The following is a 16,249-nucleotide window of genomic DNA, read 5'->3' as shown; positions in this document are numbered from 1 at the left end:
TTTTGCATCTGAACGTACATAGAAAGTGCAATATCTCTATATCCGGTTTCTATTTGACTAGGCGCAGTTGAAGTTAAATAGGGCTGACTCTACAATATTGTTATGGGAATTTTTAATTTCCTTTTATTATTCAGGATACAGGGCAATTCCACCTTTAAATTTTGGTTAAATCTGACTCAATTTTAACCTCACCTGACCAAAATCTGTCCCATGGGATATAAAAACTTATTTAGAGTCTCAAGCATTTAAGTATTCCTTAGATAAGAAGCCAGAGAAAGAATCTCCACTGTCCCTGACTCTTGGATGACATGTGAATCCTCCTGTTCAGTTTTCTTCAATCAGTCTGTTTGTGAATCCTTTTCTTGTTATTGTTCAGTTGTTCAGTCTTCTCAGTCACATCTGACTCTTCATGACCCCATTTAGGGTTTTCTTGGCAAGAATACTGGAGTGGTTTGCCATTTCCTTCTCCAGCTCGTTTTACAGATGAGGAAACTGAGGCAAAGAAAGATATGTGACTAGCCCAGGGTCACACAGCTAGTAAATGTGAAGCCAGATTTGAACTCAGGAAGAGGAATCTAGTGCTCTATTCACTGCACCACCTGGCTGCCCCAGTTTAATCTGTAATCTGATTTAGTTTACCTACAGAGTTTGTTTGATGACATTTGTTTCCATAGGAGACATATGAGATTATGACTCTGTTCAACTAAATTTGTTCAATTTTTATGACATTGAAGGAAATATGAGATTATAGATCTATCTTCTTTTTAACTTTTATGGCCTATAATGAATGTGCAAGATTGTAAATCTATAAATGGCATTATTTCTCTGTCACAGATGATGTAATTTTGTGTGTAAGAAGCCTTATCAGAATCCTAATGATTCTTCAGGTTTTCTCTGAGGCCTGAACCTATGCTTGAGCATAATAACAAAACTTAGATTTTTAACTTACATATTTTCTGCATTCTGTCGCTAATATGTAATTAGCGGCAATTACCCATCACCACTATATGATTGGTAGCAGAAAGAAGATGCTTCTCCCGTAACAATATCCCTTCCTCTATCTTTCAGCTACCCAAAGATTTCCATTTTTTTTAACCCCCCCTCCTATATAAACTAAGAAAGGATCTGAAATCATATGTACAATTTGTTGGTTGGTCATGTGGATTATGAAGTCTAGATATGACTCCCAAGGCGTCACAAAGAGATATCGCATGAGTTTCCTCCACCTACTGTCCTCCAAAGGAGACTTGGATTCTTCTATGAGGAGAACTGAGTGGCCAATTTCTTGACTCTGATCTCAGGCTCCATAACCTACATGGCAACACCTTCCCTGTGTGTGGGTATATGTATAGTCTACAAGTACAGAATAATAATTCCTGGTCACTTATTTTTTGCAAAAATAAAAATAATAATAAAGCTTTGGATATTTTTAAAAATTCTGTCCTTATGATGTTTTGTGGTACTTTGCCTCAGGAGCAGCCCATAGTTGATGAAACAAGGTGATTCTAAAGTAGAACATTCTACCTTAAATGTTCTAGGCCAGGCAGGCTACCTGTATTGAGTGGCCCCAAAGCTTCAGTTCTAGGAGGTGCCTTATCTTAAATTTGTTTATACCTTTGATGGCCTTGAAAGACTTTAAATTGGAAGGGCTTAAGTTTAAATTTGTATGCTTGCTGTGTTTTTTTTAAGAGTATCTTTAAAGGAAGGATCTCGCCCACTCCCAACTTTTTTTAAAAATCCCTATGATGGTGAATCTTGTTAGCATCCTCTGTTTCCATTCCCTAGACTTTTGACCTACCCAATGTTCAGACATCCGGCACTGCCTTGAGCAAGCAATTTGAGAGACAGGAAACTTCCTCTTTGACTTAGAAAGTTCCAGACATTTTTGCTGTGGTCAATTCTGTCTCAAAGGGGGATTTTGTCTTCCCATTTCTGAAAACACGTTTTGTTTGCATTTTGTCTTTTCAGAAGAAGCAGGTTTTCTTTAGTGGCAAAATTTTGTTTTTTCTTAGTTGTATTCTAGAAATTTTTCAATATAAGTTTTGTTGTATTGTTTTTGTTTTATACTGGAGGTATTGCTGTTGTTCCTAACATCACAGGGTGAGGTCTTGACTCCCAGGTGAGTTGGATTTAAGTGAGGCTGACTTGCACAAAGTTGTCAATCTCACTCCTTCCAGAGTAATGATCTTATCAAAATTAATTTGGCTTCATCCCAATCTCATATTAGCATGAAAGTATTAGTGCTGGACCTGGAGTCAGGAAGATCTGAGTTCAAATCCAGTCTCTGACACTAGCAAGTCACTTACCTTCTGTTTGCCTAGGTTTCCTCAGCCATAAAATGAGCATAATAATAGCACCTGTTTCAGAGTATCATTGTGAAGATCAAATGAGATAATATTAGGAAAGGACTTAGCCCAGTGCTTAGCAAACACTAGTTACTTAATAAATGCCTCTTCCTTCTTTCCTTTCCCTACTAATACCAGTGCTTTCTCTACTTTCCTTTCAACGGCCAGGGAGTCACCCCCATTTTCTTGGCTTCCTCCACTAGAATCCTTCTTCCCAAGTTTTGGGCTCAGAGTGTTGGGATGGATCCTGGACTCTCCTCCTCATGTGCTCAGGCAATAGTCACCTTTCTGGTATAGAAGTAGAACAAGTTTTCTTTCCAGCTTAGTGGTGACCTGGAAGGGCCCTCAGGGCCCATCAGTTAGAATTACAACTACAACCACCATAGATTTTAGAAAAAAAAAACAATTCCAATTAAAATTCATTCAACCTAGCAAAAATATATTAAAAAAAAACCCCTAAGACTTCTAGATTGAAGTATTTGCTTCTGACATCTGCAACCCATGCGAATTTTTGTTCAGTCACGTCCATCTCTTGATGACCTCATTTTGGGGTTTTCTTGGCAGATACTGGAGTGGTTTGCCATTTCCTTCTCCAGTTCATTTTACAGATGAGAAAACTGAGGTGAACAGTTGAGTGACTTGCCGAGGGTCACACAGCTAAAGTGTCTGAGCCTGGATTTAAACTCAGCTCTTCCTGTTTCCAGGCCTGATGCTCTATTCACTGTATCACCTAGCTGCCTAAATTCTTCCTGGAGCCTTCATTTTGGGAAGAGGCACAGGCCAATCTGCCTTTGTTCTCCTGGCTGCATTCCAACTTCATGGACCTCAAAACCATACCCATACTCCAGCTCCTATATGTCCCTATGTCTGCTGGTGGGTCTGTCTGCCTCAAGTCTCTCCCCACCCCAATTCATCTTCCATTCAGCCACTGAAGAGATTTTTCTGGTCTGATCATTTCAATCTTCCTCCCCGTACCACCACGACCCCCCAAATTCCAGTGGCTTGCCATCACCTCCAAGATCAAATAAAAAGTCCTGTGTTTCCCATTTAAAGCCCTTCATAATGTATTCCCTTCCTACCTTTCCATTCTTATACTTATACACATACTATTCCTGGCTCCTCCACAAATAAGACACTACATCTCTTTGCTCTGGACATTTTCTCTGGCCATCCTCCAAGTCTGAAATGCTCTCCCTTTTAAAGTCTGCCTATTGAATTCCCTGGTTTCCCTAATAAATGTTTATGGATTAATTGATTGATTACAACTCTCCAAAACTCCCAGTAGGTAGTTCCATTAACCCTTTCTGAAAAAGTTCTTGTTATGGGCCTTGCCATAGTATTATAGAGGAGATTGTTTCATTTTCCCTGTCGTCACATCATTAAAGCTCAAATGCAATGCTTCATCAAGTGTTTTCACTCTGAACTACTCTTCCCCTCAATATCTGGCCTCACATGAAAGTTTGCCCAGGAATTAAAAACATACCTCACAGCTCTTGTCTCTCAGAGGGTCTCCATCTTTAATATCAGGCTAAGATGTGGTGAGAATAATGTCCTATTTTTCTCCAGACACACAGTTACCATTGTTTCCTTCCTATTTCAGCATTTCCCGTGAGTCTAGTAGTGAACAAAACACCCTCATTTCTCCCGAATTGTTTCTCCCACCGTATAGGTCCCCTTGGGAGAAACTGGGTTGTTCCAATCCTCTGGGGCTGCTAAGCACTAAGCTGAAAGTGTAGAAGGAGGAGACAAAGTCTTGTTACATACACCATCATCCCTTACACTTGAACTAAAACACATTAACAAGAATGAGGTAATTCTCCCAGGTATTTGCCATTTTAGCTCTAAGTGTATAAAATCAAGGGCTTTTTCCTCCTGTGAAAAAATGTCTGATCTACTGGAGAGACAGAGAAAGACAGAGAGAGAGAGAGAGAGAGAGAGAGAGAGAGAGAGAGAGAGAGAGAGAGAGAGAGAGAGAGAGACAGAGACAGAGACAGAGACAGAGAGAGACAGAGACAGAGACAGAGACAGAGACAGAGAGAGACAGACAGAAAGGCAGAGAGACAGAGAGAGTGTGTAAAAATCACAGGACTTCAGAGCTGGAAGAGATCTCAATATTATTATTTTTTTATCATTTATCTCTATTTTATTTTTTATTTAAATAGTATTTTATTTTCCCCTAATTACATATTAAGAAAAAATTTTAGCATTCATTTTTACAAGGTTTTGAGTTCCCAATTTTTCTCCCCCCCTCCATCCCTCCCCTCTTCTGAAAATGGTAGGCAGTTTGATATAGTTTATACATGTGTTATCATGTAAAACATATTTCCATGTTCATCACAGTTGTGGAAGAAGAAACAGATTAAAAGGTAAAAAAACCACGAGAAAGAATAAAGTGATAAAAATATGCTCTGATCTGCATTCTGAGTCTATCAATTCTTTACCTGGATATGGATAACATTTTCCTTTGTTAGTGCTTTTTACTTGTCTTGGATCATTGTGTTGCTGACAAGAGCTGAGGCATTCATAGTTGATCACCATGTGATGCTGCTGATAACATGTACAATGTTTTCCTGGTTCTGTTCATTTCACTTTGCATCAGCTTGTACATGTCTTTCCAGATTTTTCTGAAATCTGTGTCTGTTCATTTCGTATTGCACAATAGTGTTCCATTACATTCATACTCCACAGCTTTTTCAGCCATTCCTCAATTGTAAACACCCTCAGTTTCAAATATTTTGCCGCTACAAAAAGGCATGCTATAAATATTTTTGCACATGTAGGTCCTTTTCCCTTTTTTATGATCTCTTTAGGATACAGACCTAGTAATAGTATTGCTGGATCAAAGGGTATGCACAATCTGGTTGCCCTTTGGGAATAATTCCAAATTGCTCTCTAGAATGGTTGGATCAGTTCACAACTCCACCAACAATGCATTAATGTCCCAATTTTCTCACATCATCTCCAACATTTATCATTTCCCTTTTTTGTCAGATTAGCCAATTGGATTGGTGTGAGAGTTGTTTTCATTTGCATTTATCTAATCAAAGTGATTTAGAGCACTTCTTCATATGCCTATAGATATCTTCAGTTTCTTCATCTGAAAACTGCCTCTTCATATCCTTTGACCATTTATCAATTGGGAAATGGCTTATATTCTCATAAATTTGACTCAGTTCTCTATATATTTGAGAAATGAGGCCTTTATCAGAGAACTTGCTGTAAAGATTATTTCCCAGCTTTCTGCTTTCCTTCTAATCTTGGCTACATTGGTTTCATTTGTATAAAAGCTTTTCAATTTAATATGATCAAAATTATTTATTCTACATTTTGTAATGCTCTCTTTCTCTTGTTTGGTCATGAATTCTTCTCCTCCTTATAGATCTGACAAGTAGACTATTCTTTGCTCTTCTAATTTGATTGCTTCATTGTCTCTGGTACCTTTTAGCAAGATGTAGTTTCCTTCCTTATATCTTTTAATTAGGTATATTTTTGCTCTTACTTTGTCTAAGATCAGGACTGCTACCCCTGCTTTTTTTTACTTCAGCTGAAGCATAATAGATTCTACTCCTTACCTTTTGCTCTTTACCCCTTACCTTTACTCTGTATGTGTCTCTCTGCTTCAAGTGTGTTTCTTGTAAGCAACATATTGTAAGATTCTGATTTTTTTTATCTATTCTGGTATCTGCTTCTGTTTTATGGGAGAGTTCATCCCATTCACACAGTTATGATTATTACCTGTGTATTTCCCTCCATCCTATTCTTCCTCCTGTTTGTCCTCTCTCTCCTTTCACCTTTTCCCACCTCACCAGTGTTTTGCTGCTGTCTACCACCTCCCCTGATCTGTCCTCCCTTATGTCAATTCCCCACCTTTACTTAATTTCCTCCTCTCCTACTTCTCTATTGGGTAAGATAGATTTCTACATTAAACTGATTGTGTGTATTATTCCATCTTTGAGCTATACTGATAAGTGTATGTTTCAAGCCATGCCCATCACCCACCCTCCCATTTTCCCCTCTACCATAACAGGTCTTTCTTGCCTCTTCGTGTAAGATAATTTACCCCATTCTACCTCTCTCTTCTGTACCCTTTGTAGTCTTCTTTCTCATCTCTTATTTTTTTATGTCATTCCATCAAATTCATCTTCAACCTGTATCCTCTGTCTATATGTATTCCTTTTATCTGTAGTCAGTGATACAATTTTTAAGAGTTACAAGTATCATCTCCCCATGTAGGGATGTAAACAGTTTAGCTGTATTGAATCACTTATGTTTCTTTTCCCTTTTAACTTGTTTATACTTCTCTTGGGTTTTGATATTGGAGGTCAAATGTTTAGTTTAGTTCTGGTTTTCTCCTTATGAAGGCTTGAAATCCCTCTATTTCATCGATATTATATATTCCATCCCATCTAAGGCTGGCCCTAAAATATAAAACCACTTTTGTCACTTTGAGAAGAAGGCTAGGTCAGAAGAGATGGTAATAAAATCTTGACCCTCCTTACAACCTCCAGATTCCTTATTGTTCTTTTGGAGAGGATGAGTCTGGATTACATCTGTTGGAAGGCAAAGTAATTTAGTAGACAGAATGCTGGAGATGCAATCAGAGAACTAAGGTCCAAATCCTAGTTCTGATACATACTAACTGTGTGACTATGGGCAAGTCACTTAACTTTCCTGATCATCAGTTTCTTCATCTATAAAATGAGGACATTTCCTATTGTAAAGAAAGTACTTTGTAATAATTAAAGTACACTTTACCTAACAGAGTGAAACATAGCCTGAAAGGTTCTATTTCCAAAAGGACCCTTTAATGCATATGTCAAGATCATAACAAGGAACCCCAAGTGTTTCTTTCATAAATACCACTATGGAACCAGAGAACCATAACATTGTTCAACATTCCATTGATAATCAATATCAAATCAGTCATAAAATAAGGAAACAGACTCTTGCCAAAGAGGTTTGCCACTGTCATGGAGGATGTCCTGTGCAAATTCCAAATAGAAGAAAAATTCCCAAATAAATGATGAGGTCATCCAGATACTCATGTTTGTGGAAGACATTAAGCTGACTGCATTAAGCCTCAGAATACTACATGGCTTTTTCAAGGATCTTCATAGTTGTTATAATTAAATTAATTATGATTATATCCTGTTGTAATCTGCAACTAATTACACCTGATTTTATGATTATTATTATTACCTTTGGTACCAGGTACAGATAACAAAACAGCAGTGTTTCATTTTGTAGATATTCGTTATTCAATAATGCGTCAAAACCTCTGCCTTTGTTTTAGTAAGCAGTCGGATTTGAATACCATTCAACACTCCCATGGTTTCTGCTCTGTGTCCTTGTCCTTTGCCCCATCCTGGGCCTATAGAATTGCTTTGAACTTTCCACACTACCCCAATGGAACAAATCCACAATAGGGTGGTCCCAGAGCACCAAATGCAGAGTCGCCTTTAGGGGTCTTTACTGAGCGTGAATGACCTCTGGTTTGGAGTATCACTAGCAGGTGGAAGGGTCACTCCCAGAATTTTAATCTGAGAAGAGCTGAAGAGAAGGGGAGAATGTTGGGCCAAGGCTGCCCTAAATCATGGTCATACTAAATGGTGTTATATAAGTGCTAAGCCCATGAGAACTTGATGAAGTAAATCAGGTAGCAGCACGCATCCAGTCTCCAGAATCCTTGAAGAATACTAGGATGTGATGTTATGAAACTGGAGAGAAAAAAATGATTTTTAACCTATTTTTTGGGGATAAGGACAAAAAGGAACGATTGGGAAATGAATACATTTCCACTAAAAAAAAATCAGTGAAGTCTTGAAACCAACTTGGCCCATGGACACTGGTCAGAATTTAGCATGAATAATGAAGTTCTTATTCATTTTGTCCAGTGATTTCCATTTTCCTCTTTCCACCTTATTAAGGACCATGGAAGTAAAAATACATGTCCCCAGACAGAGATTTCAACTTGGCAGCTTGGGACAGGACATTTTGCCACTTGAAGAAATTTATAACCAAAGCCATTCAGCAGGGAATGAACTGTACCTCTGCCATTGTTCCAGACTTTTAAATTATAAATCAATAGGCAGAGAAAATTAAGCTGTGATAGGTAGTGCACTTGCAGAAAACCAACACATGCCGAGTCCTACTGCAAAGCCCAAGGGTTCAAGTCTGATAACTTTAACCCTTTCCCAGTTTTCCACACTAGATGAGTTTGGCTGCTCCTTCTTCCCTATTGCCTCTTTGGTCCAAAAGTGAGGGACTTCTTTCTAAAACTCCTTTCATAGTATTGCCAAAGACGAACAGAAATAGGCCATTAGATCTGGCAGTTAAGAAGTTCCTTGGTAACTTTGGAGAGAGTAGTTTTGATTGAGTGATGAAGTCGGGAGCCAGATTGTAGAGAGTTAAGAAGAGTTAGAGGAAAAGCAGAGGCATCTATTGTTAACTTCTCTGCAGGCTTTGACATGGGTGACTATCCTCTTCTCCTCATTATTCTCTTCTTTTTAGGTCTTCAGGACACTACTCTCTCCTGGTCCTATTCCTATCTGACTGTTCTTTATCAGTTACCTTGTTGTCCCTTCTCTTCCATTCCCTTCCCTTCCATTCCATTCCTTTCTTCCTTCCCTTCTGTTCACTTCTTCCCTATTCTTTTCTTCTTCTATTCAGCTTTACTTGGATGCTTTAGCTCACATGGATTTAATTACTATCTTTATGTTGATGATTCTTAAATCTACTTACCCAGTCTAAACCTCTCGGCTGATCTCGAGTCTTGCATCTCCAATTGCCTATTGGACGTCTTGAACTGGATGTCCTGTGGGCAATCTTAAACTCAATGTGTCCAAAACTGAGCTCAGTATCTTTTCCCCTAAGCCCTTCCATCCTCTTGACTTCCCTATTACTATCAAGGGCACCACCATTCTCCCAGTTCCCCAAGTTTGCATCATAATTGTCATCTTTGGATGTCATCCTTGACTCTTCACCAACTCTCACTCCCCATATCCAATCTGTTGCAAGTCCTGTCAATTTCACCTTTGTTACATCTCTCAAATATGACCCCTTCTGTCCTCTGATACTACTATCACCCTGATATAAGCCCTCATCCCCTCTTTAGTGTAATAGCCTGATGGTTAGTCTGCCTATCACAAATCTCTCCCCAATCCAGTCTGTCTTTCATTCAGCCACCAAAGCGATCTTCCTAAAGTCCAAGTTCAACCATTTTACCCCACTATTCAGCAAACTCCAATGGCTCCCCCTCTCCTCCAAGATCAAATACAAAATTCTCTGCTTGGAGTTCAAAGCCCTTCACAACCTAGCCCTCTCCTACCTTTCCAATCTTCTTATACCTGACTCCCTGCCATGAACTCATGAAATCTGGTATTAATGGCCTCCTTACTGTTCCTTGAACAAGATACTCCATCTCCAGATGGGGCATTTTCTTTCCTTTTTATTTTCTTTTTGCTTTTTTTTTTTTGGTGAGGCAAACCGGGGTACAGGACTTGAAAAAGGTGACACAGTTAGTAAGGGTCATGTGCCTGAGGCTGCATTTGAACCCAGGTCCTCCTGACTCCAAGGCCCGTATTCTCTCCACTGTGCCACCTAGCTGCCCCAAAACTGGGCATTTTCACAAGCTGTCCCTCATACCTGAAATGTTTTGCCTCCTAAACTCTACTGCTTGGTTTCCTTCAAATCCCGGCTAAAATCTCACCTTCTACAAGAAGTCTTTCCCAATTACTCTTAATTCTAGTGTCTTCCCTTTGTTGATGATTTCCTATTTATTTTGTATATAGCTTGCTTCTATATAGATATGTGCAGATTGTCTCTCCCATTTGATTCTGAACTCCTCAAGGGCAAGGGCAATCTTGTGCCTTTCTTTGTATCCCTAGCCCTTAATACAGTGCCTTACCCTTATCACATAGGAAGTACTTAATAAATGCTTATTTACTGACTCACTGACTCAATGGTTTCTAGATAAGCAAGATGAAGGGTACATTTTTTTTAAATGTAGGCATAGCATCTGAAGATTTTGCAAGCAATTCACCGTTTCTATGAAGGAAATTTGCCCCTCACTCCCAAAGTCAATATACACCAGTTTGAAAATGTATAAGCTATTGAAAATTAAAGTACCTTTCCGCTGGCTCCACCATATTCCAGTGAGTTGCCAAAACGACAAACACAAAAGGAAAAAGGCACGATACATGTTTTCTAGGCCCTTTGGAAAACATGGTGTTGTCTACGTATATGAGAATATATAAGAAAGGTGATATTGTAGATATCAAGGGTATGGGCACAGTTCAGCAAGGAATGCCCCACAAATGTTACCATGGCAAGACTGGACGGGTCTATAATGTTACTCAACATGCCATAGGCATTGTTGTAAACAAACAGGTTAAGGGCAAGATTGTAGCCAAGATAATTAATGTGCATATTGAGCATACTAAGCATTCTAAGAGCAGAGATAGCTTCCTGAAGCGGGTAAAGGAAAATGATCAGAAGAAGGAAGGAGCCAAAGAAAAAGGCACTTGGATTCAACTGAAGTGCCAGGCTGCTCCACCCAGAGAAGCACACTTTGTGAGAACCAATGGCAAGGAACCTGAGCTATTGGAACCAATCCCCTATGAATTCATGGCATAAATGGCTGTAAAATAAAAACAATAAAAAAATTCTTAGGTTAAAAAAAATCAAAGCAAAGTTACTATGACAGCCAGTCATTCAAGTGTCAGATAACCATATTTTTAAAAAATTTGATATAATTTGTTACTATACCACCTACATTTCTCAATATATCTTATCCCTTCCAATCCCCTTTCCCAGGGAGATATCCCTTATAACAAAGGATAAAAGACAGAAGGGAAAATAGTTCAGTAAAACTAACCAACTTACTGAAGAAAATCTGACATTATATGTAGTCTTTCATGCCCATGGTCCTCCACCTTTGCAAAGAATGGAGTACGGAAAGTGTCTTCTCACACCTCTTGTTTGAGGACAAGTCTGGTTATTATAATTTCATAGCATTCAGCTTCTAAGGATCCTGAGTTAGGCAATCCATCATTTCAGAAATTGTGAAGGCAGACCCCTGGACCTGTATGGAAGGGTAACAAGGGATACATGCATGATCTCGGAGGAAATGTTACACCTTTCCCCTCTCTCCCCCACTCCACTGGCCATGTCATCAGAAAGTGGAGTAGTAAGAGATAACCCATCCAATCAGCAGCAGAGAAACATAGAAAGGACAAATACAAATAAATGGTCACCAGAGGGAGGAAGCACAAGCTGTTATGACTTTAGGGAATTTAAAGGTGAAATGAAAAGCTAGGTGGCGCAGTGAATAGAGCACTGGCTCTGGAGTCAGGAGGACCTGAGCTCAAATCCCACTCAGACACTTAACACTTACTAGCTGTGGACCTTGGGCAAGACACTTAACCCCATTGCCTAGCCAAAAGAAAAGAAAAGAAGTGCTGGCTATGAACTCAAGACAGGCACAGATTCAGGGAGGTCAGAAAGCCTACGTATCAGAGAGATGCATCCAAGGGGAGCTTGGGTGAGGATTCTACAAAGAGATGAAGAACCTAAAGTACCAGGATTTATGAATTACCCTTTAGCATATATGTATGCTACATGTGTTCTGCACCATCATTATTAGGGTAAGTCTGAGCCCGCTATTTCCAAGATTCTGTATGTATTTATAAATGTACCCCAGACTTTTGTGAGGAATATTTTGTGTCAGATGTTCTTACTATACTTCTTTAGTAAATGCTTTTGCTAAAGGCTAATTAAGGAGCAGCTAGGTGGTGCAGTGGCTAGACCTCCGGCCTTGGAGTCAGGAAGACCTGAGTTCAAATCCAGCCTGAGACACTTGACATTAACTAGCTGTGTGACCTTGGGCAAGTCACTTAACCCTGATTGCCTAGCCAAAAAAAGAAAAGAAAAGAAAAGCTAATTAAGTCTGCTGGCCAATGGCTAATGGATAGCATACAGATGATGGCTCAGAAATACTAGTGTTAGAGGCATAGCCCCATAATTTTTTCCGCTAGAACTTGAGGTAACTTACTTATCTGAGTAAGTGATGAATTGGGAGAAGTCATTAGGGACAGTGGGCTGTATTACACTTTGGGGGCTTTGTCGAAAATATATTTGGGTGCTCTTTTCAATTATAGGGATCCACTGGGGAGATTTTCTATCTGGGACTCTTATAATTGGTTACCCTAGTTTCATAAGGATCCCCTGGAGAAAAATTAGCATATTTTTTTATTTTCTTTTAGATTGTAACTGGACAGTCAGCTTTCTGGTATGTTTTCTTTTCAAGTCAGATCATTTTCTTTAAGATAACTTGGATTGTTTGAATGCTTTTGTACTGTTCTCTGCTATATTACTTTACCTATTATCAATACTATAGCTAATATGAACTGTATGTATTTTGAATCCCTAAAATAATGGTGCCTAGCCATTTGCCTAGAGCATAGCATGATAGTTCATACATGTTCATATGTTTTCTGTTTTACTTTTAAGCAGATCTAGATTGCTTGCCTTATTAAGACAAGAATCCAGACAGCTTGTCTGAGATCCTTATGGACTGAAGGTCTGTAGGATAAAAATTTGTCTACTGGCCTAGAAACTTAACTTAACCCCAAGTTTTTTTAGTCTCTCTTGGGAGCCTCACACCTCTTTGGTGTTTTTTGAATTTGTTTTGTTTTCAAGTTAATTTTCCTAGTAAGAAATGAGTTTGGACTTGCAGTTGGATTCCTATATGTTTCAGGGATCCCTGGGGAAATTTCAAGTGTCCCAAGTACAGAGACTTAGAGGAATTTTCCAGGATTAAATATGGTCTCAACCTGTGGGTGTAGAGAAGAGGAGTCCCTAATTGGTAGAGGGAGAGGATACGTGCCATAACCCTTCCTCACCCCAGGCCCACATCAGGTACTAGTCTGTTATCATACTTGGTACATGACTGAGCCCAGAACATAAAGTTCTCTGAGTGTGAGAGGGAGAGGATAAGTGTCTCAGCCCACATAGCACCAGTGGGTCAGTGTTGCACCACATGCATTAAGCCAAGGAAGTTTGTGTTCTCACAGGGGTGAAGGGGTCAATTGTAGTCAATTTCAGGTCCTTAATCCCTGTGGAGATAGTCCTACATGTTCTGGAAACTCTGTGGGGATCAGGCTTCCCTCTGAGAAGGAAGGCTTTATTTTCTTTTCTTTGTTTTCTTCATCATTTTGGGGTTGGAAAGATCTCTTCAAGCATCAAAACAGGTATTAATCTTTAGAACTTTGTAGAATGGTATCTGTTTATTAAGTTGTATCGCCATGCATTCAGGAGTGTGGAAGAATGGTAATTTACTGATTGTGAACTGTGCCACTTGACTCTTCTGAGAATGTTTACTACAAGGCACTGGGGAAGGCAGTGGAAATGAATAATAGTCGAGTCTCTCCAAATCAAGAGAGCTATCTGTAATTTAAAACTATGACTTTTTGATACTAAGTAGCTTCAGGAAATATGGCCCCTTGCGACAGAGAGAAGTGTTGGCTTATGGTTGTGACAGGGAGATGATGACATGACTTGCAATTGACTTTGATTTGAGTGAAGGAGGGCTGTGCAAAGTCACCACCCTCACCTTCTCCTCCAAAGCCATCTGGATGACTGGAATTGGCTATATATTTAAGAAAGGAACAAATTCTTGGAACTCAGCTGAGCAGCCTGCCCATTAGATGCCTATATCTAAATAGAGTTGTGCAAAGTTTACACAAAAAGGACTTTCAGTAGCAAGATTTGTGAATTACCCTTTGCCACATGTGAATCCTACATGTATACCCCATTACCAGCATATTCTAAGTTTGAGTCTACTATACCTATGGATGTTGTATGTGTTTGTGGGGGAATGTACCCCAAACTTTTGTGGGGAATATTTTTGTAGCAGCTGTTCTTACTGTACCATCTTAGTAAATATCTTTGCTAAAATATAATTCAATGTCCTGGTTGATTTTTAATGGAAAGCACAGTGATGGGGGCTCAGCAGTGACAGTATTAGCAGTATAGACCCATGAGGTTATCCCTCAAATCTTAGGTAGCAACCTCCCCACTAGTGTAAGTGAGTTTGGGAAAGGATGCTACATGATTATTTAGACTATGATTGTTTTTTAATTCAGGACATGTGAATGTTGTGTCTTTTCTCTTTTCTACATATGTCCATCCCATTCATTCCCAAATTCACAGAATCACAGAACTGAAGAATTTCAGTTGGAAGGGATTTCAATAGCTTTTTAGTCCAAATGCTACTTTTAAAAAAATTTGCACCACAATGTACCTGGCAAGTGGGATCTGGCCTGTATATGATTCCCTCCAGTGGGGGAGACCCCACTAACTGCCCAGGCCTGTTCCATTTTTGGATAGCTCTAATTGTCAGGACGCTTTTCCTCCTATCAAGCTTAATTTACTTCTCCTCTACATAGCATCTGCATAGATTTAGAACTGGAAGAGATCCCAGATACCATCTAATCCAACCTTCTCATTTTTATAGATGAGGAAACTGAGGCCTAAATAGATTGAGTGACTTGCCCAAGGTCACATAGGTAATTAGTGGCAGAGCCAGGATTTGAACCCAGGTGTTGTCTCCAAATTCAATGTCTTTTCCACTTCCATCCATTGTTCCCATTTCTGCTTTCTCAGGTCACACAGAACTGAATCTAATCCCTTTCCCACATGTCAACACTTCCCTGTTCACTGATCATTTTTAAAATGTCAAACCGTTCTAGATTAAAGTCAAATATTCTAATTATCCCTTCCACTCTACAATTGTTTAATTTTGCACATGAAATAGAGTTTTGGCTTTTCTCATCTTAGCCATCTTGCTAAGTGTTGTTGGCTATCTAATTTTGGCTGCTTTTGGGTGACAAGAATGAAGGTTTACTAGTCTATGTGGAAGGTATAATAATAATAATAACTAGCCTTCATAGCATTTCGATATTTACAAAGCACTTTACAAATATTATCTCATTTTTATCTTCACAATATTATTTTATTTTATCATCACACACTAAACACCTTCCCACCACCTAATGCCTCAATAGCTTATGCACAGGTATGTATGGTTTTAAAAAAATTGTTTCCCTTATGGTTGTTGGTGAGATCAAATCCATCAACAATAATAGTGGTTAGCAATTACATAGCCCTTTAAGGTTTGCAAAGTATTATCTACTTTTATTCTCATAATAACACTGAGAAGTAGAGGCTATAATTATCACCATTTTACAGTAGAGGAAACTGAGGCAAAGTGACTTGCCTAGGGTCACACAGCTACTAAGTGTCGAGGCTAGAGTTGAACTCAGGTCTTCCTGACTCCTTGCACTGTCCTCTTACCCACTGTGCCAACTTGCTGTCTAGGCTCTAGTAATTACAATAAAGGTCCTCTTCTCTCCTTCCCATACTCTTCTCATGTCATCTAGCAGGATTGCCCATCTGTTTACTTTATTTCACCCTTTTGAGACTGTGTCTCCCTATATTTCTCAGGCTAGAAGGATAGTGGCTACTTGCACAGCCTAATCTCAATGTTAAAGCTCAGAAGCTTTAACCTGTTCTGTTTTTCTGACTTGGGATAGTTTGTCCCTTTTTGGCAGCCTGGTAGACCCTCACCCCTCTGCACCCCCTCTCTCCCTGGCCCCACCATACTGGTGCTAAACTTAGTGTTGGCACCTGAACTCAATTTGGGTTTCAGCTCTATTCCAGCTCAGAGCACTGGACTCAAATGATCTATCAACTTCAGCCTCCTAAGAGTAGCAGTGATCACAGGTATGTGCCCCCATGCCCGACCTGATCTGTTCTTTAAATAGGATGGACAGAGCTAAGATTCTTGGTGAAAATCTCTCTGTTTTAAGTCATTGCCCTTAATACACTTTTTAACAGTGATTATT

General features: G+C 39.3%; 1 pseudogene; it reads left to right on the top strand.

The window, feature by feature from the left end:
• The first annotated feature begins 10,568 nt into the window (after positions 1–10,568).
• Positions 10,569–10,979, top strand: LOC110213539 (large ribosomal subunit protein eL21 pseudogene; annotated as a pseudogene).
• Positions 10,980–16,249: the final 5,270 nt, after the last annotated feature.

The sequence above is a fragment of the Phascolarctos cinereus genome, unplaced genomic scaffold, assembly GCF_003287225.1.
Source record: "Phascolarctos cinereus isolate Bilbo 61053 unplaced genomic scaffold, phaCin_HiC Scaffold_5;HRSCAF=322, whole genome shotgun sequence".
Taxonomy (NCBI): Eukaryota; Metazoa; Chordata; class Mammalia; order Diprotodontia; family Phascolarctidae; genus Phascolarctos; species Phascolarctos cinereus.
Note: the sequence above shows the minus strand (reverse complement) of the source record. Positions and strands in the feature narration are given on the sequence as shown.